Source organism: Triticum dicoccoides, chromosome 5B (genome assembly GCF_002162155.2).
Source record: "Triticum dicoccoides isolate Atlit2015 ecotype Zavitan chromosome 5B, WEW_v2.0, whole genome shotgun sequence".
NCBI classification, from domain to species: domain Eukaryota; kingdom Viridiplantae; phylum Streptophyta; class Magnoliopsida; order Poales; family Poaceae; genus Triticum; species Triticum dicoccoides.
The window spans coordinates 223,803,102-223,819,071 of record NC_041389.1 but is presented as its reverse complement, the minus strand read 5'-3'; positions in this window follow the sequence as shown (position 1 = coordinate 223,819,071).

Genomic DNA, 15,970 nt, shown 5'->3' with positions numbered 1-15,970 from the left:
TCCGATCCTACACATACCGAGAAGCTTCACATTGATATCAACTACAAACTCTTATAGTAGATGCAATACACCAAATAAATATGCAAATATGATATAATACTAGTACGACAATACACTAGTACGCGTCGGTGCTATACAAATGGTTTTTAACCCCTTTCCGCGATGGCATTTGGAACCGTCGCCTAGTGAGTGTGGGCGATAGGGGGGTCCTTCCCACACAACCCAGAAACCGTCGGGGATATGCCCTCCTGGCACACATGCTCAGCAAAATGAGGTGGTGTGCGACCGGCGAGTGCTCAAATACGGAAATAGGTATAGTAGAGCTAAAAAAATACAATTATACAGGCAAAATTGTTTCCGGTCGCACGTACATCCCAAATAGTCAGTCCCCGCTAAACGTTTCCGTTCGCATGTACATCCCACACAGTCGCTCCAAGGAAAATGTTTCCGTTCGCAGGTACATCACCCATAATTTTTCTCGTTAAATCGTTTGTGATAGTGTTGCCATTGCAGACGATATTAAAATTTTATCGTTTGTGGTATTGAATGCATCACACACGGTCCGTAGAAGAAACTGTGTGGCAAAGGCTGTCCATCACACACAGTTTCTATGTGGTAAGCGTTTGCGCAAGGTGGCCTAACGCAAACAGTTTTCAAGAGAAAGTCGTGTGTGATTGTTCATTGATCCAACGCGGTTTATTCCTAGAAACTGTGAGCGTTGCCTGAGGTCATCGCCCATGGTATTTTTTTCAATAACTATTTGCAATAGCAAAACCCAATTAGTAGGCTAATTGCCATATTATTAATAATCCATTTATTAAACTAATTGACATTCATATTAAGCACATAATATATTTAATTTCCACATTAAGGAAGCAGAATTTCATAATTGAAATATATCAGAGTACAACATGATATAGCTTCAGCATTGCTACGTCTTGAGCTTGCGTTGGTTTCCTTGAAGAGGAAAGGGTGATGCAGCAATATAAGCGTAAGTATTTGCCTCAATTTTTGAGAACCAAGGTATCAATCCAGTAGGAGGCTCCTCAAAAGTCCCACGCACCTACACAAACAAACAAGAACTCGCAACCAACGCAATAAAGGGGTTGTCAATCCCTTCACGGCCACTTGCGAAAGTGAGATCTGATAGAGATAATATGATAAGATAAATATATTTTTGGTATTTCATGATATAGATGCGAAAAGTAAAGATGCAAATAAAAGTAGATTGAAAGCTTATATGATAAAAGATAGACCCGGGGGGCATAGGTTTCACTAGTGGCTTCTCTCAAGATAGCCTAAGTATTACGATGGGTGAACAAATTACTGTCGAGCAATTGATAAAAAAGCGAACAATTATGAGATTATCTAGGCAAGATCATGTATATAGGCATCACGTCCGTGACAAGTAGACCGACTCCTGCCTGCATCTACTACTATTACTCCACACATCGACCGCTATCCAGCATGCATCTAGAGTATTAAGTTCATAAAGAACAGAGTAACGCATTAAGAAAGATGACATGATGTAGAGGGATAAACTCATGCAATATGATATAAACCCCATCTTTTTATCCTCGATGGCAACAATACAATACGTGCCTTGCTTCCCCTGCTGTCACTTGGAAAGGACACTGCAAGATTGAACCCAAAGCTAAGCACTTCTCCCATTGCAAGAAATGTCAATCTAGTAGGCCAAACCAAACTGATAATTTGAAGAGACTTGCAAAGATAACTTAATCACACAATAAAGAATTCAGAGGAGATTCAAATATTTCTCATAGATAAACTTGATCATAAACCCACAATTCACCGGATCTCGACAAACACACCGCAAAAAGGGTTACATCGAATAGATCTCCAAGAAGATCAAGGAGAACATGGTATTGAGATTAAAAGAGAGAGAAGAAGCCATCTAGCTAATAACTATGGACCCGAAGGTCTATGGTAAACTACTCACAACTCATCGGAGAGGCTATGGTGTTGATGTAGAAGCCCTCCATGGTTGATTCCCCCTCCGACGGAGCGCCGGCGAAGGCTCCAAGATGGGATCTCGCGGATACAGAAGGTTACGATGGTGGAAATAGTTTTTCGTGGTCACCTCTGATGTTCTTGGGGTACATGGGTATATATAGGAGGAACAAGTAGGTCGGTGGACTCCCGAGGGGCCCGCGAGATAGGGGGGCACGCCCTCCACCCTCGTGGCCTCCTCGATTGTTTCTTGACTTGCACTCCAAGTTCTCTGGATCACGTTTGTTCCAAAAAGATCGCTCCTGAAGGTTTCATTCCGTTTGGACTCCGTTTGATATTCCTTTTCTTTGAAACACTGAAATAGGCAAAAAAAACTGCAATACGGGTTGGGCCTCCGGTTAGTAGGTTAGTCCCAAAAACGATATAAAAGTGTAGAGTAAAGCCCATAAACATCCAAAACAGGTAATATAATAGCATGGAACAATCAAAAATTATAGATACGTTGGAGACATGTCAAGCATCCCCAAGCTTAATTCCTGCTCGTCCTCGAGTAGGTAAATGATACAAACAGAATTTTTGATGTGGAATGCTACCTAGCATAATTCTCAATGTAATTTTCTTTATTGTGGCATGATTTTTCAGATCGAAATGATTCAAGATAAAAGCTTATAAAACATAAAAATAGTAATACTCGAAGCATACTAACAAATAATCATGTCCTATCGAAATAACATAGCCAAAGAAAGCTTATCCCTACAAAATCATATAGTTAGGCCATGCTTCATTTTCATTACACAAAATACTCCCATCATGCACAACCCCGATGACGAGCCAAGCAATTGGTTCATACTTTTTAACGCGCTTCAGCTTTTTCAACTCTTACGCAATACATGAGCGCAAGCCATGGACATAGCACTATGGTGGTATATGGTGGTGGTTGTGAGGACAAAAAGGGAGAAGATAGTCTCACATCAACTAGGCGTATCAACGGGCTATGGAGATGTCCATCAATAGATATCAATGTGAGTGAGTAGGGATTGCCATGCAACGGATGCACTAGAGCTATAAATATATGAAAGCTCAACAAAAGAAACTAAGTGGGTGTGCATCCAACTCGCTTGCTCACGAAGACCTAGGGCATTTTGAGGAAGCCCATCATTGGAATATACAAGCCAAGTTCTATAATGAAAAATTCCCACTAGTATATGAAAGTGACAACACAAGAGACTCTCTATCATGAAGATCATGGTGCTATCTTGAAGCACAAGTGTGGAAAAGAGATAGTAGCATTGTCCCTTCTCTCTTTTTCTCTCATTTTTTATCTGGCCTTTCTCCTTTTTTTATTTGGTCTTTCTTTTTTTTTTGGTCTTTCCTTTTTTTGGTCTTTCCTTTTTTTTATTTGGTGGGCTCTTTGGCCTCTTTTTAAAGTTCGAAGTCTCATCCCGGCTTGTGGGGGAATCACAGTATTCATCATCCTTTCCTCACTTGGTACAATGCTCTAATAATGAAGATCATCACACTTTTATTAATTTACAACTCGAGAATTACAACTCAACACTTAGAACAAAATATGACTCTATATGAATGCCTCCGGTGGTATACCGGGATATGCAATGAACAAGAGTGACATGTATGAAAATTATGAGGGTGGCCTTGCCACAAATACGATGTCAACTACATGATCATGCAAAGAGCAATATGACAATGATGGAGCGTGTCATAATAACTGAACGGTGGAAAGTTGCATGGCACGGAATGGCTATGGAAATGCCATAATAGGTAGGTATGGTGGCTGTTTTGAGGAAGGTAAATAATGGGTGCATGGTACCGGCGAAAGTTGCACGGCACAATAGAGGCTAGCAAAGTGGAAGGGTGAGTGTGCGTATATCCATGGACTCACATTAGTCATAAAGAACTCATATACTTATTGCAAAAGTATACTTGCCCTCTAAGCAAAGTACTACTATGCATGCCCCTAGAGGGATAGATTGGTAGGAAAAGACCATCGCTCGTCCCCGACTGCCACTCATAAGGAAGACAATCAAAAGAGCACCTCATGCAACAAATTTGTCACACAACTTTTACCATATGTGCATGCTACGGGACTTGCCAACTTCAACACAAGTATTTCTCAATTTCATAATTACCCACTAGCATGACTCTAACATTACCACCTTTATATCTCAAAACAATTATCAAGCATCAAATTGATCCTAGTGTTTAATGCACGTTCTATGATAGTTTTTATTATACCCAACTTGGATGCTCATCATTCTAGGACCAAATTTATAACCATAGAAAATACCATGTTGTTCTAAAAGACTCTCAAAATAATATAAGTTAAGCATGAGAGATCAACAATTTCTTCAAAAATAAGCCACCGTCGTGCTCTAAAAGATATAAGTGAAGTACTAGAGCAAAAACTATCTAGCTCAAAAGATATAAGTGAAGCACATAGAGTATTCTAATAAATTATAATCAAGTGGGCTTCTCCCAAAAGGTGTGTACAGAAAGGATGATAGTGGAAAACTAAAAAGCAAAGACTAACATCATACAAGACGCTCAAAGCAAAACACATATCATGTGGCGAATAAAAATATAGCTCCAAGTAAAGTTACCGATAAACGAAGACGAAAGAGGGGATGCCTTCCGGGGCATCCCCAAGCTTAGGCTTTTGTCTATTCTTGAATGTCTTGGGGTGACATGGGCATCCCCAAGCTTAGGATCTTGCCACTCCTTATTCCATAGTCCATCAAATCTTTACCCAAAACTTGAAAACTTCACAACACAAAACTCAACAGGAAATCTCATAAGCTCCGTTAGTGAAAGAAAGAAAAACCACCACATAAGGTACTGTAATGAACTCATTCTTTATTTATATTTGTGTTAAACCTACTGTATTTCAACTTTTCTATGGTTCATATCCTTATATACTAGCCATAGATGCATCAAAATAAGCAAACAACACACGAAAAACAGAATCTGTCAAAAACAGAACAGTCTGTAGAAATTTGTAACTCTCGAATACTTATGGAACTCTAAAAATCCTACCAAAATAGGAAGTATTGGTAAATTTGTCTATTGATCTACAGCAAAAACAATCAACGCAAAATCACATTTCTTTGAATTACTAATATTATTTTAATGCGTGCAAAGTTTCTGTTTTTCAGCAGAATCAAATTAACTATCACCATAGGTTATCCTATAGGTTCTACTTGGCACAAACACTAAATAAAACATAAAAACACATCTAAACATAAGGTAGATGCAAAATTTATTACTAAACAGAAACAAAGACAAAAAACACAAATAAAATTGGGTTGCCTCCCAACTAGCGCTATCGTTTAACGCCCCTGGCTAGGCATAAAAGCGAGGATAGATCTAAGTAGTGCCATCTTTGGCACTCAATTCATAAGTAGCTCGCATGATAGATTCATAAGGTAATTTAACTTTCTTTCTTGCAAAGTGCTCCATGTCTTTCCTTAATGGAAACTGGAATCTAATATTCCCTTCCTTCATATCAATAATCGCACCAATCATTCTAAGGAAAGGTCTACCAAGAATAATAGGACAAGAAAGATTGCAATCTATATCAAGAACGATAAAATCTATGCGAACCAAATTCCTATTTGCAACAATGAGAACATCATTGATCCTTCCCATTGGCTTTTTAATGGTGGAATCCACAAGGTGCAAATTTAAAGAGCAATCATCAAGATCATTGAAACCTAGAATATCACATAATTCGGAATCATGGAAACACTAGCACCCAAATCACATACAACATAACACTCATGATCTTTAATTTTTAATCTTTATAGTAGGTTCCCACTCATCGTAAAGTTTCCTAGGTATAGAAACTTCCAAATTAAGTTTTTCATCAAAAGATTGCATCAAGGCATCAACAATATGTTTGGTAAAAGCTTTATTTTGACTATAAGCATGAGGAGAATTCACAACGGATTGCAACAAGGAAATATAATCTTCTAAAGAACAATTATCATAATTAAATTCCTTGAAATCCAAGATAGTGGGTTCAATGCTATTTAAAGTCTTGACCTCTCCAATCCCACTTTTACCAAATTTAGCATCAAGATCTAAAAACTCCGAATCATTGGGACGCCTTTTAACTAAAGTTGACTCATCTCTAGTCCCATAATTATTAAGATTCATATTGCAAAACAAAGATCTAATATGGGACACATCAATAACTTTAAGATCTTCATCATTATTTTCATGGAAACTAGAAGAACACGCCTTTATAAAGCAATCTTTCTGAGCACGCAATCTAGCGGTTCTTTCTTTGCACTCATCAATGGAAATTCTCATAGCTTTGAGAGGCTCATTGATATCATGCTTAGGAGGAGTATATCTAAGTTTCAAAGAATCAACATCAAGCGAGAGTCTATCAACGTTCCTAGCCAAAACATCGACTTTGAGCAATTTTTCTTCAAGCAAGGCATTAAAATTCTTTTGAGAGATCATAAATTCTTTAACACTATTCTCAAAATAAGAGGGCATCTTATTAACATAAGAATTATTGTAGGAATTTCCATAATTTTTAGAGGAGTTACTAGGGAACGATCTAGGATTAAAGTTTCCTCTATAAGCATTGTTACCAAAATTATTCCTACCAACAAAATTCACATCCATAGATTCATTATTATTCTCAATCAAAGTAGACAAAGGCATATCATTGGGATCAATAGGAACACTCTTAGTAGCAAACAATTTCATAAGTTCATCCATCTTTCCACTCAAAACATTAATTTCTTCTATAGCATGCACTTTTTTACTAGTAGATCATTCGGTGTGCCATTAAGAATAATTAGCCATAATATTATCAAGGAGTTTTGTAGCTTCTCCTAAGGTGATTTCCATAAACGTGCCTCCTGCGGCCGAATCATCCATAAATTCAAACCATGAGTAGGGCAATTGTGAATCATCAATTTCATTCTTTCCCAAGATTGGGCAACATGCTCATGATCAAGTTGTTTAAAATTCATAATATCGTTCCTAAGAGAGATGATCTTAGCGGTAGGAAAATACTTAGAGATAAAAGCATCTTTGCACTTATTCCATGAATCAATACTATTCTTAGGCAAAGACGAAAACCAAACTTTTGCACGATCTCTAAGTAAAAACGGAAATAACTTCAATTTAACAATATCATTATCCATATCTTTCTTCTTTTGCATCTCACACAAATCAACAAAGTTGTTTAGATGGGTAGCGGCATCTTCACTAGGAAGGCCGGAGAATTGATCTTTCATAACAAGATTCAGCAAAGCAGTATTGATTTCACAAGACTCAACATCATTAAGAGGAGCAATCGGAGTGCTAAGGAAATCATTATTATTGGTATTAGAGAAATCACACAATTTGGTATTATCTTGCACCATCACGACAAGTAATCCAACACACAAGCAAACAAAAAGGCAAGCGAAAGAGAGAGGAGATTGGGAAAGAGAGGGTGAATAAAACGACAAAGGTGAAGTGGGGGAGAGGAAAATGAGAGGCAAATGGCAAATAATGTAAGTGCGAGGGAGATGAGTTTGTGATGGGTACTTGGTATGTCTTGACTTGAGCGAAGACCTCCCAGGCAACGGCGCCAGAAATCCTTCTTGCTACGTCTTGAGCTTGTGTTGGTTTTCCTTGAAGAGGAAAGGGTGATGCAGGAATAGTAGCGTAAGTATTTCCCTCAGTTTTTGAGAACCAAGGTATCAATCCAGTAGGAGGCTCCTCAAAAGTCCCACGCACCTACACAAACAAACAAGAACTCGCAACCAACAAAATAAAGGGGTTGTCAATCCCTTCAAGGGCACTTGCGAAAGTGAGATTTGATAGAGATAATATGATAAGACAAATATATTTTTGGTATTTTATGATATATATTGGAAAAGTAAAGATGCAAATAAAAGTAGATTGAAAGCTTATATGATAAAAGATAGACCCGGGGGCCATAGGTTTCACTAGTGGCTTCTCTCAAGATAGCATAAGTATTACGGTGGGTGAACAAATTACTGTCGAGCAATTGATAAAAATGCAAATAATTATGAGATTATCTAGGCATGATCATGTATATAGGCATCACGTCCGTGACAAGTAGACCGACTCCTGCCTGCATCTACTACTGTTACTCCACACATCGACCGCTATCCAGCATGCATCCAGAGTATTAAGTTCACAAAGAACAGAGTAACGCATTAAGAAAGATGACATGATGTAGAGGGATAAACTCATGCAATATGATATAAACCCCATCTTTTTATCCTTGATGGCAACAATATAATACGTGCCTTGCTGCCCCTGCTGTCACTAGGAAAGGACAGCACAAGATTGAACCCAAAGCTAAGCACTTCTCCCATTGCAAGAAAGATCAATCTAGTAGGCCAAACCAAACTGATAATGCGAAGAGACTTGCAAAGATAACTTATCACACAATAAAGAATTCAGAGGAGATTCAAATATTTCTCATAGATAAACTTGATCATAAACCCACAATTCATCGGATCTTGACAAACACACTGCAAAAAGAGTTACATCGAATGGATCTCCAAGAAGATCAAGGAGAACATGGTATTGAGATTCAAAGAGAGAGAAGAAGCCATCTAGCTAATAACTATGGACCCGAAGGTCTGTGGTAAACTACTCATAACTCATCGGAGAGGCTATGATGTTGATGTAGAAGCCCTCCATGGTTGATTCCCCCTCCGGCGAAGTGCCGGCGAAGGCTCCAAGATGGGATCTCACGAATACAGAAGGTTACGGTGGTGGAAATAGTTTTTCGTGGTCGCCTCTGATGTTCTCGGGGTACATGGGTATATATAGGAGGAAGGAGTAGGCCGGTGGACTCCTGAGGGGCCCACGAGATAGGGGGGCGCGCTCAATAGGGGGGCGCGCCCTCCACCCTCGTGGCCTCCTCGGTTGTTTCTTGACTTGCACTCCAAGTCCTCTGGATCACGTTTGTTCCAAAAAGATTGCTCTTGAAGGTTTCATTCCGCTTGGACTCCGTTCGATATTCCTTTTCTTCGAAACACTGAGATAGGCAAAAAAACAGCAATACGGGCTGGGCCTCTGGTTAGTAGGTTAGTCCCAAAAATGATATAAAAGTGTAAAGTAAAGCCCATAAATATCCAAAATAGGTAATATAATAGCATGGAACAATCAAAAATTATAGATACGTTGGAGAAGTATCAAGCATTCAGCTACCCCATTACACAATTGCACCAGCACCAAATTTCACACGCAACATGTAGAACCTTTCGAATTAGCATCATAGACGGTATATAGACAGATGCATCTCATCTGGAAGACTGCTGAAGCGAAGGCGAATATTGATCCTTCATTCATGTTGAAGGTCTTTGCAACTTTAGGCCAGTGTCTGTGGATGATTGATCGTCCATCCTTCGTCCTCTTCAAAAACACTTCAATATTGAACTGTGGGTGTTGTATGAAAACCTTCCTCGCCTCCTGACCATAGAGGTGGTTTCAGAGGTAATCATCAATGAACTACTTTGGAAAGGCCTGAAAACAAGGATGTGCATAAATATCTTCTCTATATTGGAAATGGGGCAAAGGAATAAAAAAGGCAAGGTATAATAGTTAGTACCATCTTGTAGTGAACTGATGTCTTCTTCATTGTGCAGACAATGATCTTGTTGTTTTTTGTCGCTAATTTCTTTATCCTAATAATCTTTCAGAGTTTCTTGACTTGACTGGTATTCATAGACAACTCATTTCCCCATACGCAAAAAGGGTTGAACAGTGGGTCAAAACCTCTGACAGCAGGACCTACATGTGCAAGACCAAATTGTTAAAAACCTAAATATTAGAATGGTTCCTGCAATTGCACAAGAATGTGCTACTAGACAACGGACCATGCACGTGCTAACCTCGATTGTAAACCTCAGTGCTTCCCATTGTTTCCCTTCAACACATATAAGGTAGTTAGTTATCAGGTTAAGTAAGGGTTTGCATGCTATCAGTAAAATAAGCACATTGCAGATTCATCAGATTAATTCAAGCCACATGGAAACCCATTTATGCAAACCAAGCATGATTAAGAACTAGGAAATATAGCACTTCTATATGTTTCTCATGTATTAAGTGCAGCCAAATTTGATTTATTTCTCACATGGTATACAATAACAGAATGCAGCCACAACAATTAGACATCGCATTGCAGAATTGAACCATCTAGTTCAGTAAACACCACAACAAATGAACCAAATATTAAGTGAGCACCACATTGCATAATATAACATACTCCTAATAGAAGATCAGACAGTTAACCAAACCAAGCATGCTTAACAACATGGAAATATAGCAATTGTATTTGTTTCTCATGTATTTAGTACAGCCAGATTCGATTTATTTCTCACATGGTATACAATAACAGAATGCAGCCACAATAATTGGACATCGCATTGCAGAATTGAACCAAATAGTTAACTAAACACCACAACACAAATGAACCCAACTTTAACTAAGCACCACATTGCACAATGTATAACCAAACCAAACATGCTTGACAACTTGGAAATATAGCAATTGTATTTGTTTCTCATGTATTTTCTAAAGATAAATTTGATTTATTTCTCACATGGAAGACAATACAAAATTGCAGCCTGAAGAATTGAACATCACATTTGCAGAATTGAACCAAACAGTTAACTGAACACCACATTGCACGACATATAGAACATATACTCTAGAGTCAAAGATTGCATGGTAAAAGTAGATAGCACAATTCACTAGAATTTGTTAAGGAAAGACAGTAGCTAGCAAACTGAACATGGGTCCTTATAGTGAGCTAATAAGACAAGCTACTCCTTGTTGTCGGACATATCGATGATGATTGGCTCCTTTGACATGGAAGAGGGTGAGGCCTACGCTTCGTGGGTGCCCTCGCCGTAGTGGTGAGTTGCCTGAGCCGCTCCGGGCACCAACCTGGTGGCTCTCGACATGAGGTAAGCACGTGCACGCTGAGAAAACACCTCGTAGTCTTCGTCGAAGGCACCGACGGTGGTCTCGAAGAAACACCACGAACTATCATTTAAAGCAGCCAACCGCGTCGCGGCATTGACGCGTGAGGCGTCGACGTTGGCCTCTACAGCGGGGTGCTCCTCCAAGATCTGGGGGTCGGCACGAATGGCAGCCATCGAGACCTCATCCGCGTGTGTGGCCGTGATTTGCTTCTCCGCTGCCAAATGCTCCTTGAGATCCTGGCTATACTGCATGCACCATGGCTTAGGGCGGCGCTTATTTGGTGGAGGGGTCGGTGATTTGGGTGGAAGGTGTCGTGCTCACGCCAGCGGTCGGGGCATGTGGGATGTGGAAGGAGGAGGAGGATGGGGGTCGGGTGTGGATTACCTGCCTGGATAGGCGAGGCCGAGCAGCGTGAAGGAGGGTCGCCGGCGAGGAGTTAGCGCTGCAAGCAAGGAGTGAAGGTTTCAACTTGGAAAGGAAGGCGGAAACAGGGGAAATGTGGCTTTTGGTAAGGGGGAGGGGGCGGGGAGGTAGATATTTCCGCGGAAGCCAAAAATTTGGAATCGCTTCAGCGAAAAAACTGGCGCGCAAAGTGTCATCAGACATGGTCCCTTATTCAGAACTATGTACAATATGTAAACATCACAAACGATTCAGGTAGCTTAACCCGTGTGTGATGAGTTTGAACGCCAAAAAATTTGGTTCGGATTTCCATGGTAACAGTGGTCATCCACGTCATTGCATAATTTGGGTACACAAAGGAGACTACAGCACACCCACACTTAATCGAGCAAGTTCAACAATTAAACAGAGCTAGCTGACCTAAACATTACTCTAAAAAGTTAAAGATCGGCGCTCTTAATTAAACAAAACAAAGAGTACTACTACGACTGGTGCTCGTCGATCTCCGCCGCCGCCTCCATGTCCAGCTCACGCCCGACGGTCTCCTGGGGAAGGGGCTCCATGGCATCCATCGCACCATACTCGGCAAGCATCTCGCCATCCATGTCCGCCATCTCTTTGGGAAAGGCCGCCACGAGCTGGGCGGCCGCGATCTGGGCTTGGACGGGCTCCGTCGTCACAAGGTATGCGGCGGAGGAACGGACAGTTGCTCGAACGCTCTCGGCGATTGCCAGCTCTTCGGTCGTGGGTTGCCGACCGTTGTCGGAGAAGCTTCGTTCGATTTGTGCGGTGACCGCCAGGAGCTGGGCGTGGGCGGCCTCAACATGGTCGTGGGTGGCCTCCATCAGGGCTAAGGCTCGCTCCCCAAATATCATTTCACTGTTCAATCGTAATTCAAATCAAGATATTATGTAATCAACATGGTCGTGGGTGGCCTCCATCATTTGAATTACATAATGGGGTCACAGCGGCAATGGACGGTCTTTGAATTGTTATACCTTTTATCTGCAGTGAACATGCAACTATATGTGTGTCATAAAAGAATTGGAACTAACTAAGTTTTCCATGCATTCATGTGCATAATTCAAATTTGAACTACATGCACATGCTCTAATGCATATAAATTGGTTGAAAATTCAAATATGTGTCCTTGGTTGCATGCTTAGGTCCAATGCAAGAAATGGGAATGAATGTCAAACACCCTGCCACGGTTACTCGGCCCCAAACATTCAGATACTTGGTTTTTCAATTCTAGTAAATCTGAAGCTCGTCTGAAATTCATGAAACTTGGCATGCTATCATGGAGCGGCATCAACATGCCGTGGTAAATTTTTTGTCCCATTTGGGGCAGGTTTGGGGATATGCTTCTCACAAACCAGAGCTTCTCACCACAAGCCTGGTGGTTTCGCTAGGGAACGTCCCACCTTTGGGGACAAAACGATATCCATTGCCTCTTATTGCTTTCAAAAAAATTCTCATGTCAACATAGAACAACAGGAGTGTTGTGTCAATTTTTGGGATTTTTCGGGGTTCGTTTGGACATTTTTATGCATTAACTGAGTTTTCAATGCATTTATGTGCATAATTCAAATTTGAACTACATGCACATGCTCTAATGCATATAAATTGGCTGAAAATTCATATATGTGTCCTTGGTTGCATTCTTAGGTCCCATGCAAGAAATGAGAATGAATGTCAAACACCCTGCCACGGTTACTCGGCCGCAAACATTGAGATACCTGGTTTTTAAATTCTAGTAAATCCAAAGCTCGTCTGAAATTCATGAAACTTGGCATGCTATCATGGAGCGGCATCAACATGTCGTGGTAAATTTTTTGTCCCATTTGGGGCAGGTTTGGGGATATGCTTCTCACAAACCAGAGCTTCTCACAACAAGCATGATGGTTTCGGTAGGGAATGTCCCACCTTTGGGGACGAAACAATATCCATTGCCTCTTATTGCTTTCAAAAAAATTCTCGTGTCAACATAGAACAACAGGAGTGTTGTGTCAATTTTTGGGATTTTTCAGGGCTCGTTTGGACATTTTTATGCATTAACTGAGTTTTCAATGCATTTATGTGCATAATTCAAATTTGAACTACATGCACATGCTCTAATGCATATAAATTGGTTGAAAAATCAAATCTGTGTCCTTGGGTGCATGCTTAGGTCCCATGCAAGAAATGGGAATGAATGTCAAACACCCTGCCACGGTCACTCGGCCGCAAACATTGAGATACCTGGTTTTTAAATTCTAGTAAATCCAAAGCTCGTCTGAAATTCATGAAACTTGGAATGCTATCATGGAGCGGCATCAACATGCCCTGGTAAATTTTTTTGTCCCATTTGGGGCAGGTTTGGGGATATGCTTCTCACAAACCAGAGCTTCTCACAACAAGCGTGATGGTTTCGGTAGGGAACGTCCCACCTTTGCGGACGAAACGATATCCATTGCCTCTTATTGCTTTCAAAAAATTTCTCGTGTCAACATAGAACAACAGGAGTGGTGTGTCAATTTTTGGGATTTTTTGGGCTTCGTTTGGACATTTTTATGCATTAATTGAGTTTTCAATGCATTTATGTGCATAATTCAAATTTGAACTACATGCACATGCTCTAATGCAATAAATTGGTTGAAAAATCAAATCTGTGTCCTTGGGTGCATGCTTAGGTCACATGCAAGAAATGAGAATGAATTTCAAACACCAGGGCACCGTTGATTGCCGGCAAAACGTTGAGATACTTTATTTTTAAATTCTAGTAAATCCAAAACTCGTCTAAAATTCATGAAACTTGGCATGCTATCATGGAATGGCACCCGACATGCTGTGGTATTTTTCGTGTCCATTTTAAGAGAAGGCGCACTCGAATAATGACAACCAACAAAGGCATTTTGAAAAAATAGCTGCCACTTTAATACCTCAAAGGTTTGTATAATTCAAGCCGTGTGTGTTCTGTTAACCATTCATGTGATGCCACGTGTCTTGGTTTTAATGGTTGTAGGTGGTGTCGTGCGGACAGCTGCTTGACCTTGACTGAACGGGAGGCGTGCGAGCGCAGTCCGGTGTGCAGGCTGACTGAGAGGCGTGCAAGCTGTCCTCGAATGCGCGGGCTCACTGAAAAGCGTGCGAGCTATATGCTGCGAAGGCTCACTAGGAAGCGAGCCCTTTGACTTCCATGGCCGCCCGCCTTCCCCTCCATTAATGGTGCCCGAGCCGCTATTTAATACGGGCGGCCTTACTGTTCGCCTCCCATTCCCATCCCTCCCGCAGACCTCCACCAATGCCATGGCGCAGAATGACCATCTGCCACTAGTCTTCAAGTTTGGTGAAGTCGACTCTGAGCCGGAGGAGATAGAAAATAAGGAGGAATGGGGCCTCATGGACATGGCCCAGAACGAGCTGGCCGCGGTGGTTGCTGCCCCCGCTCTCGTTCCAACTCCCATCCCCGCGCCCACGCCAGCGACCATCCCCGTAGTTTGACGGACTGGTCGCCAAGCACTATCGTAGAGCTGGAAGCCGCGGGCATCAGCGAGGTCTCCGCGGACCCGCGCGAGCTCGTGTACATGCCAGCGCCCGTGCCCGTGCTCGTGCCCGTGCGCGCCCCTCCACCCACTGTGGCGCCGGGCCCCGTGCGTTTGGCTGCACCCGCTGCGCCCGTGCCCCTGCCCGTGCGCGCCCCTCCACCCACCGCGGCGTCGGTCCACGTGTGTTTGGCTGCACCCGCCACGCCCGTGCCCGTGCGCGCGCCCCCCTCGGCGGCATTGGACGCTGCCGTCGACCACTACCTCTCAGCGGCGCCGGTTGTCGTCCTCCCGTGCCCCGTCCGTCGATCGCGCGACGACATGATGTTTGATTTAGAAGTGAAGAACATTTTGTGCTGCCTTGAAGACTTCAACAACGGCGTCCCGGAGGACGGTGTGGCACGCCGCCTCCACCGCCGCTGGAAATAGTTTTTTTAGGGTTTAATATTGTATCTCGAATTCTCGATCATATGAATATAAATTTGCAGTGTGACTGAATGAAAGATATGGTTTGAATGAACTTGCGTTCCTCTCTCTTAATTTACAGACTTATCAAACGATTTTCTTTTGAAAAAATGTCAATGGTATTTAAATATAAAACACTCATCGCAAACGTTTTAGTTAGAACACCCGTATGCAAACCGACAGCTTCCCCAGGAAGCCAAGGGAAAATGTGTCGAGCAGGATTTTTGTAGCTCTTGATCGCAAACGTTTATAGAACACCCGTATGCAAAGTGAGAGCTATGATCTTCCCTCACAGTGCAGGATTTGTGCATCCCTTCAACGCAAACGGGTGTTTTGCATGACCCGTGTGCAACCACGTAGAAACAATTGGTAAGATTTGCATCTGCCATTTTGGGTATGTTGCCATTTGTCAAACTGGAAAGATTGACATTTGTTTATCTATTAACATTGCCATTTGTCAACCTTGTAACACTGCGATTTGTCAAAATATGCAGCTAAAAATCACTAGCATTATCTAATTTTTGCAACTAAAATCACTAGCACGGTTCATATGGACACCACTAGTAGGCGTGAGTTGATGGACGCATATGCAAATGTACCATTGATTACATACAACA